At 40.1% G+C, this 21,893-nt stretch overlaps 1 pseudogene; it reads right to left on the reverse strand.

Annotated features, from left to right (window-relative positions):
- The window catches only part of LOC111972893 (T cell receptor beta chain MC.7.G5-like), a 34,033-nt pseudogene that overhangs the window by 8,763 nt on the left and 3,377 nt on the right, over positions 1-21,893 (reverse strand).

Here is a 21,893-nt window from a genome sequence, read left to right on the forward strand (position 1 = left end):
GAAAACCGGCCCAGGTTTTCTAACACACCTGCCCATGTTTTTCCTTAAAGCTTCTTTACTAAAGCCAATTTAGACAGGCCCACTGGGCTAAAAGAATGATCAGTCCTCTGGATTTGCCAGAATTGCCCTTTTGCCAGTCCGTCCTTGATCCCATGGAACACCCATGCAGGACATCCTCCTTGGGCCACTTGTATTCCGTTAAATCTGTTTCTCTGAGGAGCCCTGCATGTGAAACACAGAAATACAGGATAAAGACAGTATGGTGTCTGTATGGAAACAGAGATACAGGATAGAGACAGTATGGTGTCTGTATGGGAAACAGAGATACAGGATAAAGACAGTATGGTGTCTGTATGTGAAACAGAGATACAGAATAGAGACAGTATGGTGTCTGTATGGGAAACAAGAGATACAGGATAAAGACAGTATGGTGTCTGCTATGGAAACAGAGATACAGGATAAAGACAGTATGGTGTCTGTATGGGAAACAGAGATACAGGATAAAGACAGTATGGTGTCTGTATGTGAAACAGAGATACAGGATAAAGACAGTATGGTGTCTGTATGGGAAACACAGAAATACAGGATAAAGACAGTATGGTGTCTGGACAGAGATACGGATAAGACAGTATGGTGTCTGTATGGAAACAGAGATACAGGATAAAGACAGTATGGTGTCTGTATGGGAAACACAGAGATACAGGATAAAGACAGTATGGTGTCTGTATGTGAAACAGAGATACAGGATAAAGACAGTATGGTGTCTGTATGGGAAACACAGAGATACAGGATAAAGACAGTATGGTGTCTGTATGGGAACAAGAGATACAGGATAAAGACAGTATGGTGTCTGTATGGGAAACAGAGAATACAGATAAAGACAGTATGGTGTCTGTATGTGAAACAGAGATACAGGATAAAGACAGTATTGTGTCTGTATGGGAACACAGAGATACAGGATAAAGACATTATGTGGCCCACAGAAATAGAATCAAGGTTTTATTTATATGATGGTGCAGGTAGAACCTTTTAGCCATAGCTAGCCTGATGGTGCAGTTAGAACCTTCATATAGCCCATGCTAGCCTGATGGTGCCAGGTTAGAACTTCATTAGCCATAGCTAGCCTGATGGTGCCAGTTAGAACTTTCATTAGCCCATAGCTAGCTGATGGTGCCAGTTAGAACCTTCATTAGCCCATAGCTAGCCTGATGGTGCCAGGTTAGAACCTTCATTAGCCCATAGCTAGCCTGATGGTGCCAGGTTAGAACCTTCATTAGCCCATAGCTAGCCTGATGGTGCCAGATTAGAACCTTCATTAGCCCATAGCTAGCCTGTGGTGCAGTTAGACTTCATTAGCCCATAGCTAGCCTGATGGTGCCAGTTAGAACCTTCATTAGCCCATAGCTAGGCTGATGGTGCCAGGTTAGAACCTTCATGCGCCCATAGTAGCCTGATGGTGCCAGGTTAGAACCTTCATTAGCCCATAGCTAGCCTGATGGTGCCAGGTTAGAACCTTCATTAGCCCATAGCAGCCTGATGGTGCCAGGTTAGAACCTTCATTAGCCCATAGCTAGCATGATGGTGCCAGGTTAGAACCTTCACTAGCCCATAGCTAGCCTGATGGTGCCAGTTAGAACCTTCATTAGCCCATAGCTAGGCTGATCCAGATCAGTTTGTGCTGCAATATCCTGCCTGCCTGTAGAATCCCACTGGATCCCAGATCAGTTTGTGCTGCTATCCTGCCTGTCCTGTGACCCCCACTGGGCAACAACTGGTTGAATCAACATTGTTTCAACGTCATTTGTCAACGTATTGTGACGTGGAATCTACTGGAATATACATTGGTTTTTAAAACAAAGTAATCGACGTAAACAGTTTTTTTTGGGGGGGTGAAATTTAAAATCACAAGATTGTGTCATTATGGTAAACTAACAACTAAACAAAATATGTTGAATTTTGATAGATTCAAAACAATATCAGATAATCAAGGTCATGGCTCTATCAGAAACATAAACATTAGTCTGGGCAGACCTCCTACTGGAGAGTTCATCTGTCTTCAAGGTTTTAAACCAAGTCTTAGCTATGACGTCACTGATTATTACCATCTTGTTTTAAGCTGTTTTTTTCGTGGGATGGTTTGTTGAGAGATCTCAGCTTAAAATCGGAATAGAATCTCGAATGGCATTGATCCCTTGTACCATGTACTATAATGTAACTCTCAACTGAAATCCAGGTCATTTGGTTCTGCTATTAGACGAAGCACAGTGATAACACATTAATCCATTCTATAAATGATTAAATATCTGACACTGTTTCCCCATTTCAACTTTGTTGTGCTTTAAAATGGTTGAAAGAGCAATGACAGACATTTGGTTGACAAATAAACCCAAAAATCAGACATAMTTTTTRCCCCATTTGAACTTGGTTGTGCTTTTAGATGGTTGAAATCATGGGGATAACACGTTGGAAATTCAACRAACTTTTGGCTGTCTTCTTGATTGGGTGAATATAAATTGTAATCTCATTGATCAACATCTAAACCAAATATTTCCCAATTATCCACGTTGAAATGATATGGTGTGCCCAGTGGGATCTGTTTGTGCGGTCACTGTCACCCTGACCAGAGGAGTTGGCAAGACAGTACAAAACTGATCTGGGACTCCTCTAGCACAAGGCATAGATAGAAGAGGAGAGAGATGGCTGTGTGATGAACCTTTGTCATAGTTCTAGTSAACTCACCTGGAACTTCCAAATCATAACCATGACGACCAGGCCGTAGAAGGTACTCTTAGCGATGAAGATGCTGTAGGCCAGCTTGGCAGTCTGGGTGCTCTTCACATAGTCATCTGCAAGGACAATAATACATTCAAATGACCTTGATTAAGTGGTATCAGATGATTTTGTTAGCAGATCGTCCATTGAGAAAAATACAGCACAACCAATGATCTAGGCAGTGTTTCTTGGTCCTGGGGATCCAACACAATGATCTAGGCCTGTGTTTTCTCGGTCCTGGGATCCAACCAATGATCTAGGCCTGGAATGTAGAAAAATAACTGTAGTATAAATGGGCACATTTACCTGTCGTTATCTCTCCCCCAATTTGACCTAAAGAAACAAAGAAGGAGAGTTTCAGATGAGATTATACACCACAGTACCATTAGACACAGGGAATACATTAGAGCCTCAAAACTAGTGGACTAGTTCAGTCAAATCTCTTTCTTCTCATTAAACACAGACAGTGTTCATGTTTTATTACCATGGAGATCTCCACTAATGGTGTGTTTCGCAGTTGTATTTCCAGTCCCATTGTAAAAAATGACATTGCAGGTGAAACTGTTCTTGGTTGTGCCAGTCATTGGCTGGGACTCTCAGTTGCTGGTGATACTGTATAAACTATCTTTATCCCACAAGCCTTGTTGTCGGTCCGCGCGCCTGCAGTTGTGTTGACATTGTTGACTTGCCAGTAGACCGTGACGTGGTCGGGGTAGAAGTGGGTGACCACACACACCAGGGTCTTCTTCTTCTTCTTGTTTCTGTCTTCACACTCCTTAGTGGAGGGTGGAAGGACTTTCACTGTGGGTTCAGTGACGCTGATGTTTGGATCTGCAGGGAGAAAACAGTGGAATATTTTAACACTCAATTCAATGCTCTGTTTGTTGTCGACATCATACCTGAACCTGAGTATTTAAAACACAGTTAATTACAAAATGAACATGAGAGAGTTAATTACAAAATGACATGAATCACAAAATGTGTTAATCACAAAATGACATTAATCACAGAATGTCATTAATTACAAAATGTGTGCCAAGTCAAACATATAGAAACAGAGGGTGTCRGACAGCAGCTTGGAAAGAACCACTTTGTTACTGAACTGTACCACCCCTATATAATGTAATCAGTCAAGACTGAGTAGAACATAGAGGTTATTATAACAGTATTACAGTAGTATTATTACAGTATTATCACAGTATTAAACACAGTATTATTATTACAGTAGTATCACATCATTATTATTATAGTATTATCAAAGTATTATCATAGTATTATCACTACAGTAGTATTACAGTATTATTATTACAGTAGTATTACAGTATTATTATTACAGTAGTATTATTACAGTATTATTATAGTATTATCACTACAGTAGTATTACAGCATTATAACAGTAGTATTACAGTATTGTCATTACAGTAGTATTATTACAGTATTATTATTACAGTAGTATTATAACAGTATTAGAATAGTATTATCACTACAGTAGTATTACAGTATTATTATCACAGCAGTATTAGAGTAGTATTATTAAAGTAGTATTACAATATTATTACAGTGTTATTATTACAGTAGTATTAGTATTATTAGTACAGTAGTATTACAGTATTATTATTACAGCAGTATTAGAGTAGTATTATTAAAGTAGTATTACAGTATTATTACAGTGTTATTATTACAGTAGTATTAGTATTATTAGTACAGTAGTATTACAGTACTATTATGAAAGTATTATCACAGTTTTATTATTACAGTATTAGTATTACAATAGTATTATTACAGTAGTATTAGTATTATTATTACAGTTGTAATACATTTGTATTTTTACAGTATTATCACAGTGTTATTATGGTATTATTATTACAGTAGTATTACAGTATTTTTATGACAGTGTTATCACAGTATTATTATAGTATTATTATTACAGCGTTATTATTTGAGTACTATTATTACATCAGTATTGCAATATTATTATAGTATTATTACTACAGTAGTATTACAGTATTATTATTACAGTATTACCACCGTATTATTATTACAGTATTATTACAGTGGTATCACAGTATAATTCTAGTATTATTATTATAGTAGTATTACAGTAGTAGTATAATATTATTATTACTGTGGTATCACAGTATTATTATTCCAGTAGTATTATTGCAGTAGTATTAGTAGTATTAGTACAGTAGTATTAGTAGTATTATTACAGTAGTATCACAGTATTATTATCGAAGTATTATCACAGTATTATTATTACAGTAGTATCACAGTATTATTATTGAAGTATTATAACAGTATTATTATCACACTGGTAGTACAATATTATTATAAAATTATTACTACATCATTATTAAAAATATTAGTATCACATCATCATCACAGTATTATTACTACAGTATTATTATTACAGTAGTATTACAGAATTCTTAGAGTATTATTCTTGCAGTATTATTATTGCGTCATTCTCACAGTATTACTATTACTACAGTATTATTCTTACAGTATTATTCCTACAGTATTATTATTACAGTAGTATTACAGTATTCGTACAGTATTAATCTTACATTATTATTCTTGCAGTATTATTCGTACATTATTATTCTTACAGTATTCTTACAGTATTCGTAGAGTATCATTATTACTACAGTAGTATTACAGTATTCTTCTTACAGTATTCTTACATTGTTATAACAGTATTCTTACAGTATTACCACAGTATTCTTACAGTATTATAACTGTATTCTTACAGTATTATAACAGTATTCTTACAGCATTTCCACAGTATTCTTACAGTATTATAACTGTATTCTTACAGTATTACTGTGGTATTCTTACAGTATTACTGTGGTATTCTTACAGTATTACTACAGTATTCTTACGCTATTATAACAGTATTCTTACAGTATTATAACAGTATTCTAACAGTATATAGCAGTGATTCTTACCCAGAACTGTTAGCTTAGTTCCCTCTCCAAAGTAGGCAGGATAACCACCAGAGCACACCACAATACTCACAGACAGAAAACCAAGAGGATTCTAGCTCCCCATTGGTTATTTGCAGTAGTTTGGCTTGTAGCAAAGGAAGTAATACTGTATTTCTAAGCATGTCTATGTCGACAGAGCATAGGGCTAATTCATTTTATCATTAGCTCTTTGTACAGCTTCAATGTTTTTTCCCCCCATGAATATTTTCATGCTCACTACACCAGGAATTCAAAGCAAACAAACCCATTAATTAAAAATAATTTCATGATGATGTATTTGCAATATTTTTTTAAAGCAAGTTGAAAAGCTGAATCCCTTACCTAGAACAGTGAGTCTGGTACCTGGACCAAACTCTGCCTTATCCGTGTACCACAGAGACATACGCGTACTCTACATTACAGACACTGGATTACATCTGACACAGATCTGTTACTTTGCCTGTTCTGAACTATTATGCATTCCATTCAACTGATACAACACACAAATATAGATTCATACAAACCAACGCCTGGAACATTGTTTTATAAACCATAAGAGATTTTCTCGCCATCTCTGGTTCACACACCGGATTTAAAAAAACTATACAACGTCTCTTTCAGTAACAGATAAACCCATGACGGCATAAATAACAGATGACAGAATCAGTTTTCTCACCAGAACTGTGAGTTTGGTGCCACTGCCGAAGTATGCCTGGTTGGTGTTCACACTGATACACAGCTACAGAGATAACCCTTCCTCCTACTCAGTACTAGCAGAGTTTAGCTAGCCTTTACACCCCCAACCTGCTGTCTTTGGTTGTTGGATTTTGTTATTCTATGCCAAATGTGTCTGGTTCCACTGCTAAGGAACCTCTTCCCCTCTAGCTGATAACAACTATTATAATGAAGGTCGACTGTGTCTGGTTCCACTGCTAAGGAACCTCTTTCCTCTAGCTGATAACAAGTATTATAATGAAGGTGACTGTGTCTGGTTCCACTGCTAAGGAACCTCTTCCCCTCTAGCTGATAACAAGTATTATAATGAGGTAGACTGTGTCTGGTTCCACTGCTAAGGAACCCTTCCCCTCTAGCATAACAACTATTATAATGAAGGTCGATGTGTCTGGTTCCACTGCTAAGGAACCTCTTCCCCTCTAGCTAATAACAAGTATTATAATGAAGGTCGACTGTGTCTGGTTCCACTGCTAAGGAACCTCTTCCCTCTAGCTAATAACAAGTATTATAATGAAGGTCGACTGTGTCTGGTTCCACTGCTAAGGAACCTCTTCTCCTCTAGCTAATAACAAGTTTAATAATGAAGGTCGACTGTGTCTGGTTCCACTGCTAAGGAACCTCTTCCCCTCTAGCTATAACAATATTATAATGAAGGTGACTGTGTCTGGTTCCACTGCTAAGGAACCTCTTCTCCTCTAGCTAATAACAAGTATTATAATGAAGGTGACTGTGTCTGGTTCCACTGCTAAGGAACCTCTTCTCCTCTAGCTATAACAAGTATTATAATGAAGGTCGACTGTGTCTGGTTCCACTGCTAAGGACCCTCTTCCCTCTAGCTAATAACAAGTATTATAATGAAGGTGACTGTGTCTGGTTCCACTGCTAAGGAACCTCTTTCCCTCTAGCTAATAACAAGTATTATAATGAAGGTCGACTGTGTCTGGTTCCACTGCTAAGGAACCTCTTCCCCTCTAGCTAATAACAAGTATTATAATGAAGGTAGACTGTGTCTGGGCACGGAGCCAGACAGCTTTATACCCTGAATTTGACTGGAGGCACATAACTAACCCTAACCTAACGCATGATGACTGGAGCACATAACTAACCGCTACTACCCATGATGACTGGGGCACATAACTAACCTAACCCTAACCATGATGACTGGAGCACATAACTAACCTAACCCTAACCCATGATGACTGGAGCACATAACTAACCCTAACCTTACCATGATGACTGGAGCACATAACTAATGCCTTTACTGTGATCCATCAATACACTCTCTTACTTTAACACGATTTAGACGTATAGTCAAATTAGATATTTTCTGTATTGCCAAATGTAATTTGTTGGTCTTGGTTACTCCTCGTGTACATTTGTCAGATAGAGTCCACACAGTTCATTGTTCATTTTTCTTACCTAAAACGGTGAGTTTGGTGCCTCCAAAATATGCCTCCGAGTACGAGCACAGAGACACAAGGCCGTATCTTTACTGTCTCTCGACTTTGTTTTCACTCAATATTTGTTACTCTGTTAATAAAGTTATTCAAAAACTCTTCACAGGAACTCTGAGACATTCAGCTGGCGGGTGGTGAATCTGACATAGTTTATAACCAAATAAATGATGGTGACTATTTTACATAATGAAATCAAGTGCGTTCCACCTCGACATCTTTAGGTCACATTCCAATCCATGAATATCAACCACACACTGTATCCTACAGTTGTAACCATAAGATGGAAAGGTGCTCAATTACATGTAGTTTTAAAACATCCCAATCAGGTGCAAACGTTATAATGTTGGTGTCAGTCTCACCTAGAACAGTTAACCTGGTTCCTCCACCGAAGTAAGCCTGGCTGACACCATAGCACAGTGGATTTACTCACCTGTATGTAACCACGTCAGGAGGACGTTTAAAGATACCACCCAGTCATTCTGTTACAGTACAATTTCTAATAAACTTTACAACCACATACATTATAACCACATAGCTTACATGGTTTATAACCAACAGATTACGGCTCTTTTTCAGTGTCATTTCTCACCTAGAACAGTCAACCTGGTCCTCCACCGAAGTAAGCCTGGCTGGCACACTAGCACGAGTACGGTGGAACCCTGCTCTAATGTAGATATATGGAGGCTGAGCCTGGCTGGCACTACTAGCACAGTACAGTGGAACCCTGCTCTAGATGTAGATATATGGAGGTGCTGGAGCCTGGCTGGCACTACTAACACAGTACAGTGGAACCCTGCTCTTGTCTAGCAAGTCCTTTTCTCGTTAACTTTACATCCCAATCGTACATTACCTTAGATAACTGTATTGTTCAAGACGTCCTACCAATCAACACCATGTTTTAACCAGTTTACAAGACCGACACAGATGACTCAAACATACAGTAATATTACGATATGAAATCTCTTCTCACGAGTATGTTGTCTCACTCACATTCATTGTCCATACGCCAAACATAGTGTACGGATTACTTACCGAGAACTGTTAATTTGGTGCCTSGTCCAAAATAGGCCTCATAGTTGGCACAGTGWACAGCCTTAACATCAAAAAGCATTGAGTGGAGTAYCACTACTATGAACTAATCTAATGTACTGAATCCATAATCAACTAACTAACTCATCACCAAGCCCCTAAACCACACATAGAGTCCCATTAGTTCCATCATGGTGAATATTCTCTTACCCAGAACAGTCAGTTTGGTTCCGGCTCCAAAGAARGCWGGATTATAGTTGTCACAGTGCAGACATACTGAGCAGTAATGTACCAGCCACTAGCTACTGAACTTGTCTARGCATTTGGCARCTAAAATAATACCCGCTTTTTAATACTAYTCAATTGTTCAAATGAARCATTAGATCCATAAACATAACATRMTCAYGTACAGTAAGTCTATAGATGAGAAAGTATTTACCTAAAACAGTGAGTTTGGTTCCATTGCCAAAGAAGGCTGGTTGYMTTGAAGTCACAGTGTTTTCACATCAACCATTTAGTTCAGTTGTATCATAGACACTAATCAAACATCTTCAGGGTTACAGATCTATATCAATGCCATTKATCTGAAGTGGACTTACCTAAAACAGTGAGTTTGGTTCCATTCCCAAAGTAGGCCTCACTTCCAGTGTCACATCGTTTGTCTCCTCTTCCAAAAATACCTCAGATCTCTTTGTCATTCAGCCTCAAGGGAATATAAACAGAGATACTCAGAGATACTCACAGACCCTCAGAGATACTCAGAGATACTCAGAGATACTCAGAGATACTCAGAGATACTCAGAGATACTCTAAAAGAACTACTGAGTTCAGCAATGCATTTGAGGAGATTTTATGGTCAAACAGGAATCAAACAAACTCCCTTATGTAACTAAATCTGACTTCATAAGTTTGTTGTCTTGTCCAGGAAAATGCTCCCAATAAAGTAGATTTTATAATCCTGAAGATTGGTTGAAATCTTGTTTWATCCTTCAGTATTATCGAAGCATCTCTCCAGACTCCTCGACAGTCTGTAGTAGTGTGTGAATAGGCCCCAGCCCTCTCCTGTATGGAAGTGAACGGTAGGAGGTTTTGGTACGGCGTCTCTATGTAAATGTATCACCGTGGCCCCCTGTCCCCACAGTGTTAAAGCATCACACAAAAACACTCGTTCTGTTCTTTCTGWTGTTTATTTCCCCTCCCCTGTTCTCTCTCTGTATCTCTGTCACCATCTCAGTCTCTCAGTCTCTGTCTGCAGGTGTGTCGGCACGGAGGGCTACTGCAGTTGGATCCTGTTCTGACCCTATAAATAGAAACAGCCAATCACGATTTTAATAATAAAACATTTACGTTTGGATATTGACTTTTTTTTATTGATTGATTTAATGAAAATACATAAAAGACAATGTAAAAAGACATATCCAAATGTAATGTTTATAATTAATATCATCACATTTTACTGTGTTACTGGAGTTGGATCCTGGTCCAAACTGACAACTTCTATTTCCGTCAGCAGTACTAAGAAAAGCAGCAGGGAGAGGAGAGAGGGGGGAGGAGGAGAGAAGAGGAGGAGGAAGAGAGGAGGAGAGGAGGAGAGGAGGGAGAAGAGGAGAGGAGGAGAGAGAGGAGAGGAAGAGAGGGGGAGGAGAGGAGGAGGAGAGGAGAGGAGAGGGAGGAGGAGGAGGAGAGAGAGGAGGAGAGAGGAGAGGAGGAGGAGGAGAAGGAGGAAGGCGGTAATGTTTTTTTTTCAAAATGTAAATGACAGCTGTCAAGTCACAGCCCTGTCCCCTCTCCCTCTCCTCTCCCCCTGCCATGCTGCATCATGTGACAGTAACAGCCATCACAGAGCAGGGCTGACAAGATCCAGTCTAAAACGTGCACTACCTTTAACTTGATTCTAATTACATTTGATCATATCTTTTTTATTATATTTGTTTCAACTTTATTTAACTGGTAGAGGTATTGCTTTAGATGACAGTATCATTATATTGTGGAATGGTTTGTATAAAAGGTAAATGTATTTAGGGATAATCTTAAAGTGTTGTTTTATATCTCAAGCCAATGGAATTGAATGAAACAGAATAGATTAGACTTTGTGTAATCCCACAGTTACCCTCCAGGGGTCAAGTGTAGGATCATCTCTGAGAAATGTCTCCCTTTTTAATCGAAGAGCTTCATTGATATCAAGGTAGGCTTATTATACCAGCATGGTGAAAAAGTACCCCATTGCATACTTGAGTAATAAGTAAAGTACCTTAATAGAAAATATCAAGATATGAAAGTCACTACTGAGAGTAAGCCAAAAGTATTTTTGGTTTAAAATATACTTAAGATCAAAAGTAAATATATAATAATTTAAATTCCTGAGTATTAAGCAAACAGATTGGCACATTTGATTTTGTGTATTTCTATCCTAGTTAGCCAGAGGCAATATCCAACACCAGACAGAAATTTACAAATGAAGCATGTGTGTTTAGTAATCCTCCAGATCAGAGCCGTAGTGACCAGGGATGTTCCTGTTTAGTGAGTTCCTCCAGATCAGAGCAGTAGGCATACAGGGATGTTCTCTGTTTAGTGATACCCAGATCAGAGGCATAGGAGACAGGGATGTTCTCTGTTTAGTGAGTCTCCAGATCTGAGGCAGTAGGAGGACCAGGATGTTCTCTGTTTAGTGAGTTCCTCCATCAGAGCGTAAGGAACCAGGGATGTTCTCTGTTAGTAGTCCTCCAGAATCAGCAGCATAGGAGGACAGGGATGTCTCTGTTTAGTGAGTCCTCAGATCAGAGGCAGTAGGGAATACCAGGGATGTTCTCTGTTTAGTAAGTCCTCAGATAGAGCAGTTAGGCGATGACCAGGGATGTTCTCTCTTTAGTGAGTCCCAGATCAGGCAGTAGGGAGACCAGATTGTTCTCTGTTTAGTAAGTCTCCAGAATCAGGCAGTAAGTGGAGACAGGATGTTCTCTGTTTAGTGAGTCCTCCAGATCAAGAGCATAGGGAGGACCGGGTGTACTTTTGGTAGTGTAATTAGCAATTTTCGTCTGCTAGCATCAATGTAACAGTACTTTTGGTGTCAGGAAAATGTACGGTAAAAGCATATTATTTCTTTAGGAATGTAGTGAGTAAGAGTTGTGAAAATATAAATAGTAAGTACATATACCCCCAGAAAAACGAGCTTAGAAGTACTTTACAGTATTGTTACTTAAGTACTTTACACCACTGTATACTAGGGATACCTCCATGACCAGTCGACGTCAGAGAAACACACCATGTGTTCATCTATTCATCAGAAAAACAGCGTTTTAAGGGAAAACATTAGCTTACAAGTGAATGCAAAGAAGGGAAATACAACATCTAATTGACTGATGTACTAACAAGGCAGTTTCAGCGTCCATTACGGAGCTCGTCTCCTGCTTCAGTGATCTCCCTGTACTTCAACAACATAGTCCTCACATTGGACGGGTGATTAGGATCAAACCTCTCACACAGCCTAATCACACTCTCAGAGTTGGTTTACAACCATTCATGTACTTGTAATGTGCCTGGATAATAATATATCATTATAGTAAACGTTGTTTTTTCATGTAAATAGACTTTTGAATTTCCTGCTTTTCTTGGCTTCAGACAAAGCTAATATTTCACTAACATTTTTTTGTTGTTGTCCCGCCACCAAACATTATTGCTGTACATTAGAATATACAAATGGCGTAAACAACATGGCGTCAATGACAGCCTAAGCGGTTGCTTTCAAAATGGTACAGCTCTTTTAAATATGCTGGCAATCCCGTTAACGGAATTATGACAACAGCCAGTGAAAGTGCAGGTGGCGCAAATTCAAACAACAGAAATCTCATAATTAAAATTCCTCAACATACATGTATCTATATACATTTTAAAGAGTAATCTGTTGTTAATCCCAACAGTGTCTGATTTCAAAAGGTTACAGCGAAGCACCACAACTGATTATGTGTTAGGTCACCGGACAATCAAGAAAACACAGCATATTTTTCAGCCAAAGACAGGAGTCACAAAAGCAGAAATAGAGATAAAATGAAATCACTAACCCTTGATGATCTTCATCAAATGACCTACCAGGAATTCATGTTTAACACAACTAATCATATTGTTCGTTCAACATAATTGCAAAATTAATTCATAAAATCCTACAATGTGATTTCTGGATTTTTTTTCTATTTTGTCTGTCATAGTTGAAGTGTACCTATGATGAAAATTACAAGCTTCTCATCTTTTTAATGGAGAACTTGCAATTGGTGGTGACTAAATACTTTTTTTGCCCCCAACTGTGAATGGTTAAATAAAGTGTGGTTATATTAAATGTGTGGTAAATTAAATATGTGGTTAATTAAACGTGTGGTTAATAAATGTGTGGTTAATTAAATGTGGTAAATTAAATATGTGGTTAATTAAATGTGTGGTTAATTTAATGTGTGGTAAATTAAATATGTGGTTAATTAAAATGTGTGTTATAGTAAATGTGTGGTAAATTAAATGGTGTAAATTTAATGTGTGGTAAATTAAATTAGTGGTTAATTAAATGTGTGGTTAAGTAAATGTGTGGTAAATTAAATATGTGGTAAATTAAATGTGTGGTTAAGTAAATATGTGGTTAATTAAATGTGTGGTTAAATAATGTGTGGTTAATTAAATACGTAGTTAATTAAATATGTGGTAAATTAATTGTGTGGTAAATCATGTAAAACAAATTCTATTATGAACCCAAACTTCAGGCTGAAGAATCTGGGAGATGAATCTGAGATGGATCTGAGGTGAATCTGAGGATGGATCTGAGGATGGATCTGAGGATGGATCTGAGAGATCTGAGGATGATCTGAGATGATCTGGATGGATCTGAGGATGCATCTGAGGATGAATTGAGGATGAATCTCTTGGTGTAGATACGGTGTCAGAGCACTCTAAACAATAGTGAGGTACAGTAGGTTAAGCACGTGGAGTAATGAGTGGAATTATTTGTTTTCCAAAAGTGATTTATTTTTATAAAAACGCGCTCTGTCTTCCCAAATGAAAAGTAATTATAAATTCAATAATGTATTCTATGGAAAAGAGACGTATGTTTCTGGACGATGCTGCCTTGTTGACACATGACCGAGCAGTGCAGATGATCTATTTAAGAAGGGCACTCCTCTCTAACGCTTTAGCGGTCATGGCTAGAAGGGCAAGCTTTTGTCAATTAACGTAAAAAGTGGTTTTGTTTGGGGGGGGGGGGATTTTAGCTAACCCTAACCCATTTCCTAACCTTAACCTAATTATCCTAACCTGCTACGAAAAGTGAAATCTGACATTCATTTGACAAGAGCTGTATCCCTTCTAGCCTGTGCCTGTACACGCCTCAGGTTAATCGACTCCCTCAGCGCTAACCAGAACAAGGTTGGTGGTTGGGATCAGTGGCGTTCGTGAGTTTAAGATGAGAGAGACTAATTTGTTTTATATGAGCATGGCCTCATTTCTATTACAGCGTATTGGATGACTGCCATTCATATTCCATTCATCCAGTTCAATGTAACATGAAGTGTAGGTTTCTACATGATTCTCAAATTTTCCCTATATTCATCATGAGGTTGCTAAACCTAGCCTATGAATGACAGTTACAACGTAGGTTCACAGGCAGGTCAGATGACATTTTTTGTAATCAAGGTGACAGACAGTGACACATTCAATACCGCCTTGCTCACTCTGGCCTGCATCTAGCTGATCTAGGATGTACTCATTAGTCCAACAGTTGCAAACGAGAGTTTCAATTGGACAAATTCAGGTATGTTTATTTCATTTCGTTCTGTTTTCTTYCGTTTAAGAAAATGTTTTTCAACAGAATCGGCGGAATGAATACACCCCTGATCACACACAAACACAGTTCACTTTCAAACTAACCACATACACATAGCAGGACTAATTTGTTCGTTGTAGAATTGCTTCTCGCATCTATGCTCTCTCCTCTCACCTTTTCCCTTCACAACACATCAGCTGTCTGTGACCATGCAAAACCCCCCCGTTCTAAGCCAAACCTTCATATCATAACCGCTACTGTCAGAAACCGTCTCAGGGAAGCTCATCTGCGTGTTTGTCATCCTCACCAGGGTCTTGACCTGACTGCAGTTCAGCGTCGTAACTGATTTCAGTGAGCAAATGCTCACCTTCGATGGCCACTGGCATGCTGGAGAAGTGTGCTCTTCACAATGAATCTCAATTTCAACTGTACCGGGCAGATGGCAGACAGCTTGTTTGGCGTCGTAAAGGGCGAGCCGTTTGCTGATGTCAATGTTGTGAACAGAGTGCCCCATGGTGGCGGTGGGGTTATGGTATGGGCAGGYATAAGCTACGGACAACAAACACAATTGCATTTTATCGATGGCAATTTSAATGCACATTGATACCATGATGAGATCCTGAGCAGCCCATTGTCGTGCCATTCATCCACCGCCATCACCTCATGTTTCAGCATGATAATCCACGGCCCCATGTCGCAAGGATCTGTACACATTTCCTGAAGCTGAAAATGTTGGTGCACAATTGGCCCAGCGTCGTCCGGGTTAGGGAGGGTTTGGCCCGGGTAGGCCATCATTGTAAATAAGGATTTGTTCTTACCTGACTTGCCGTTAAATCAAATAAAAAAATAGTCGGTAAGTATACCTCTGTCTGTGTGGGCCAATGCTGGATGGGCAAGGAGTCATGTACCCTCAGCAGAGGCATCGCTCCTCTGTTGTCATCACCAGTTGGAGAGGAAGCTATGGCCGCTAGCTAACAACAGTTACCTAGCTACAACAAAAACACATACTATTAAAGCATTCTGTCCTGAATTCAATTGTGAATATTGCTGAGAATTTAACTAAATATATTGAGCGTCAATGTTGTCAGGTTATAACGTTATATAGCTAGCTAATAACTTGTACCCGCTAGGTACTGGTTGATAGCGGTGACGAGTAGTCTAGACAGGAGAACGATATCACAGCCTAACATAGATAAAGTAGAATCCCAATGAAGACATGCTACATTTTCACTTGACTGAGACTGTGTGATCTGTATTATAATTCTATCATTTTTCTGTTTCTCTTCAACAAAAATGTAATATTTAAATAAATGTCATGTTTAAATATTAGCCTGTTAGCTCCCATGTAACTAGTTAGCGTTCCCTCATGGTTTCTCTCATTTTCGAACGGAAGGGAGTGGTCATAATGAATCCTTCCTCTGTGGTTCAGGTGTCTCCGTTGACGACTTCTCTGTGGTTCGGGTGTCACCGTTGACAACTCCTCTGTGGTTCGGGTGTCACCGTTGACAACTCCTCTGTGGTTCGGGTGGCTCCGTTGACGAGTTCTCTGTGGTTCAGGTGTCTCTGTTGACAACTTCTCTGTGGTTCGGGTGTCACCGTTGACAACTCCTCTGTGGTTCGGGTGGCTCCGTTGACGAGTTCTCTGTGGTTCAGGTGTCTCTGTTGACAACTTCTCTGTGGTTCGGGTGTCACCGTTGACAACTTCCTCTGTGGTTCAGGTGTCTTGTTGACAACTTCTCTGTGGTTCAGGTGTCTCCGTTGACAACATGGTGGAATGTCTTGGAGGTCATTTCAAAAAGTGCCTATGTGATAATGCTAATATTTCAAACTCCCTTTCAGCAAGAAAACTAGCCATCTGGCGACCATATAGGAGTTCTCAGCTGAGGTGACACATGTCGGTCAGGATATGGGCGGAGAAAAGAGGAGGAGAAAAACTCGCTTTGACCACATTGGCCACGCAAAATCTAATATAGACATGACATATGACTATAGAATCCCTGACTAGGCCAGCGAGTAAGAGGTCACAAAACTGGTATCTGAACAGATCAGTTTTCTGATTCCATAACCATTAACAGGAAGATGGTTTAGGGGAAGGCAGGTGTGCGTACTGATGGTGTAGGAGTGCGTAATGCTGGGTTAGCCTGGCGCCTTCGAGCACCAGGGAGGGAGAGCGGGAGCAGGCGTGACACTCTGTGGTTCCGCGTGTCACTTTTGACAGGTTCTCTGTGGTTCAGGTGTGTCTGTTGACAACATGGTGGAATGTCTTGAAGGTCATTTCGAAACGAGCCCGAGTCCAGAAGAAGACGGAGAGCCCCAACATGAGAACATTGTTCTTCTTCACTGCTTGTTTTTTGGTCGTGTTTTACAATTGAAAAAAATCTACAATTAAAATTAAAGGTTATAAATGGAGGACTAAGACCAAAATACCAAGAAATTAGAGATGTCACCACACCACTACACCTCCCCCTCCTCTCCTCCTTCTCTCTGATATGGTTTCTTCCTCTCCCCCTCTCCCCCTCCTCCTCTCCTCTCCCCCTCCTCCTGTGGTTCTAGGGGTTTTTTGTAAGGAAGTGTTCTGTTCTGAGTCATCGTGCTGTACTGGAAGCACAGAAATACACAGCCCGTCCCCAACCTCCAGGTTCTTGATCTCCAGAGTGGATCTGGTCAGCTCCGGCCTACTCATGGTGTAATGTACATCCTTCTCAAAGGAGGTTGTATTTCCACACGCCTTGCCCTGAGAATATGTTAGCATCTCCATGTTGTTGTCTCTCTGTCGGTACCAGAATGTAGTAGTAGCTGCTGTCGTCATGGTAACACCGTAGAGTGACTGACACATCTCCTTCTCTACACACAGACTGGACAGGAGACTGTTGAACTGTTACACCGACACAGTAATCTGTGAAGAAAAAATACATGAAACATTAAACATCTATGAAGTAAGTATCAACCTGAAAGTGATTACAAATTAAAATCATTTCTGTAATTTCAACGATCGCAGGAACAATGATCAGGTGACTTTGAACACACAGAATATCAGTTTCCACACTGCTGATTGTGAAGCCGGTCATGTGTAAGTAGAGGACAGTTCTTACTGGCAGAGAGGAGGAGAGCCAGAGTCACACGCAGCAGCTTCATCCTGACAGACATCAGATGACTGAGAGAAAGAGGGACAGTCTGAACGTCTCCTCCGTTCACTCTCCTTTTCTCTCTCTCTCTGTCTCTCTCTCTTCTTCCTCTCCTCCTCTCACCTGGAGGAAGAAATGGACCAAAGCTTATTTGATCTAATAGAAGTTTGATAATGGTTAGATTGTACGAATGCACTGGTATAAGTAGACGCACGTGCATTTTGGCAACTTTGAATTATTCTACTTTATATCAGAGTTGTGCCTTTTGTCATAGAGAATATATAGAGGACTCGTCATGGATACAACCGTTTTGATACACATTACCATTGAGGGAATCCACCATTTTAAAGTAGTCAACTGGGTGGGGAGCAATTGTAATGGCGTCTTTTTTGTAGGCATTAACTCGCCATGGATCGTTGGACAAAGCCTATGGGGTTATGAATGAGTAGGGTTTATGGATAAATCTTATACGTTTGGTTCAGTGACATATCTTCATCAGATTTTCGAAGCCTTTTATGTAAATCAGAAAAACAACATAAAGCATATAAACGTTTTATAATGAATAAATGCCATGTTACCTGATGATATTATCTCATAGAACAAAACATATAAGATCTCCTGTGTTTAACCTCTGACCTTCTTCCAACGTTTATAACTCCAAACACCTCTAACCCCCCCCCCCCCCATTAATTTTCCCCATAGGAATGGCTGAATGGACCAGAGGTAACTCATTTCGGTTTTTAAGACTATAAGCTGGCGAGTTTTTTTTTTTTAATTTATTTATTCACCTTTATTTAACCAGGTAGGCTAGTTAGAAAAGTTCTCATTTGCAACTGCGACCTGGCCAAATAAAGCATAGCAGTGTGAACAGACAACACAGAGTTACACATGGGTAAACATAAAACAGTCAAACATGGTTAAAAAAGAGAAAAAAGAGAATCTATTACAATGTGTGCAAAAGGATGAGGTAGGCATAAATCGAATAATTACAATTTAGCAGATTAACACTGGAGTGATAAATCATCAGATGATCATGTGCAAGAAGAGATACTGGTGTGCAAAAGAGCAGAAAAGTAAATAAATAAAAGCAGTATGGGGGGTGAGGTAGGTAAATTGGGTGGGTAGTTTCAGATGGACTATGTACAGCTGAGCGATCGTTAGCTGCTGGATAGCAGATTTTAAAGTTGTTGAGGGAGATAAAGTTCCAACTTCAGAGATTTTTGCAATTCGTTCCAGTCGCAGGCAGAGAGACTGGAAGGAAAGGCGTCCAAATGAGGTTTTGGCTTAGGGATGATCAGTGAGATACACTGCTGGAGCGCGTGTTGGCGGTGGGTGTAGCCATCGTGACCAGTGAACTGAGATAAGGCGGCACTTTACCTAGCATAGCCTTGTAGATGACCTGGAGCAGTGGGTCTGACGACGAACATGTCGCGAGGGCCAGCCGACTAGGGCATACAGGTCGCAGTGGTGGGTCGTATAAGGTGCTTTAGTAACAAAACGAATTGACTGGATAAAGTTCTTTGAAGAAGAAAGAAATTGACTACTTTAAAATGGAGATATTCAATGGCGCGCCCATTGTCACAGACGCTATATTGGCAAAGCATACAAAGATGACTCTATCTATCTCTATGGCTGTTGTTCACACGCGTATCTGCCGTCTCATTGGCTAGAATGGTCCACCTGATCTCATCTCTTCCCGCTGCCTTCTGTTTTGTAGACATCGTTGTTTTTTCCATTTTAGAGCAGTCACTCGAATATCTTGTCAATATAATAGACACTCTTTGTTGTAGTGTAGAGGGAGGGGGAGGGGTTTTGTGTGTAGTGTAGAGGGAGGGGGAGGGGTTTGTGTGTAGTGTAGAGGGAGGGGGAGGGGTTTTGTTGTAGTGTAGAGGGAGGGAGGGTTTTGTGTGTCGTGGAGGGGGAGGGGTTTTGTGTGTAGTGTAGAGGAAGGGGTAGGGGTTTTGTGTGTAGTGCAAGTGTAGCTGATTCACTTGCTTTTACTCACAGCACAATAATATAGCCCAGTGTTTCAACCCTCACTGCAACGACCCAGAAACCTCATCCTCTGCGTCGCCTGAGATGTTAAGTTTTCCGCAACATCAAGAGCTTGTTTAAAGGACAGGAAGCGGATGAGCTGGAGCTGTTGTCCATGTGTCTGACGTACATAGATCTTATCATATTTTTTGTCATGTGACTGCAGGTCATCTTTAAGGTGTTTCTGCCGTTGGTGAGATGACGAGGAGATTGGTGGACGGAGAGGGACACACAGGAACTGGGAGAAGCCAGCAGAGAGAGAAGAGCGATGAAACACAGAGAGACAATAATAAAACAGATAGCTGACTAATACTGATCTCTGACTCCCTTCACTGATCCTACTGAACCTCACCTTCATCCTGATATCTGAACCTCCTTCACCTGACATCCTGAACCTCACCTCACCTGATATACTGAACCTCACTTCACCTGATATCTACTCTTACTGATTCCGACCTCACCTTCACCTGATATCTGAACCTCTACCTTCACCCTGATATCTGAACTTACCTTCACCTGATATACTGAGAGCCTTACTTCAACCTGAATATCCTGAACCTTACCTTCACCTGATATAACTGAGCTTATACACCTTCACCTGATATATAACCTATACCTTCATCCTGTATCATGAACTCACGCTTCACCTGATATCACTGACCTTATCCTTGACCTGATATACTGAAGCCTTACCTATCACCTGATATTCTGAACCTTATCCTCACCTGAATATACTGGACTACCTTCACCTGATCTCTGAACTACACCTCACTGAATCCTGAACCTTATCCTCATGATATACTGACCTTACCTTCACCTGATATATGAACCTCACCTTCACCTGATATCATGAAACCTTACCTCACCTGATATACTGAGCCTTACTTCAGTGATATCCTGAACCTTAATCTCACCTGATATACTGACCTGACCTTCACCTGATATCTTATGAACCTCACCTTCACCTGATATCATGACCTTACTTCCCTGATTCTGATCCGCTTACCTTCACTGATATCCTGAACCTTACTCTCACCTGTAATCATGAACTACTTCACTTTGATATACTATGAGCCTACCTTCACCTGATATCTGAACCTACTCACCTGATATACTGAGCCTCTTCATGATATCAGAACCTCACCTTCACTGATATGCATGAACCTTACCTTCACCTGATATCCTGAACCTCACCTTCACCTGATATCATGAACCTTACCTTCACCTGATATACTGAGCCTTACCTTCACCTGATATCCTGAACCTTATCCTCACCTGATATACTGAGCCTTACCTTCACCTGATATCCTGAACCTCACCTTCACCTGATATCCTGAACCTTATCCTCACCTGTGAGCCAGAGGAGTGAAACAGTAGCCGCGAGGAGAACTCTGATCATGATGTCTGTCTGTCTGTCTGTCAGAGCTGTAGAGTTAGATCTGTCTGTCTGTCAGAGCTGTAGAGAGTTAGATCTGTCTGTCTGTCAGAGCTGCAGAGAGTTAGATCTGTCTGTCTGTCAGAGCTGTAGAGAGTTAGATCTGTCTGTCTGTCAGAGCTATAGAGTTAGATCTATGTCTGTGGTCTGAGGTGTTCAGAGTGTTTTGTTCTGAGGTGGGAGGAGCTTATAGCTGACCTATCACCCCACAGTACAGTGGAACATTACTGCCCTCTGCTGGATCAGCTGGAATGTATTGGTACAATAACATAAAACAAAACATAAGAGTTTGTAAAAAAAAAAAAAAAAAAATGAACAAAGACAAACAATACCTTAAAAAATATCTATAAATGTATCCTTCTTGTGCCGGGGCGGCAGGGTAGCCCAGTGGTTAGAGCGTTGGGTCAGTAACCGAAAGGTTGCAAGTTCAAATCCCCGAGCTGACAAGGTAAAAATCTGTCGTTCTGCCCCTGAACAAGGCAGTTAACCCACTGTTCCTAGCCCATCATTGAAAATAAGAATTTGTTCTTAACTGACTTGCCT

This window comes from Salvelinus sp. IW2-2015, linkage group LG14, assembly GCF_002910315.2.
Source record: "Salvelinus sp. IW2-2015 linkage group LG14, ASM291031v2, whole genome shotgun sequence".
Taxonomy (NCBI): domain Eukaryota; kingdom Metazoa; phylum Chordata; class Actinopteri; order Salmoniformes; family Salmonidae; genus Salvelinus; species Salvelinus sp. IW2-2015.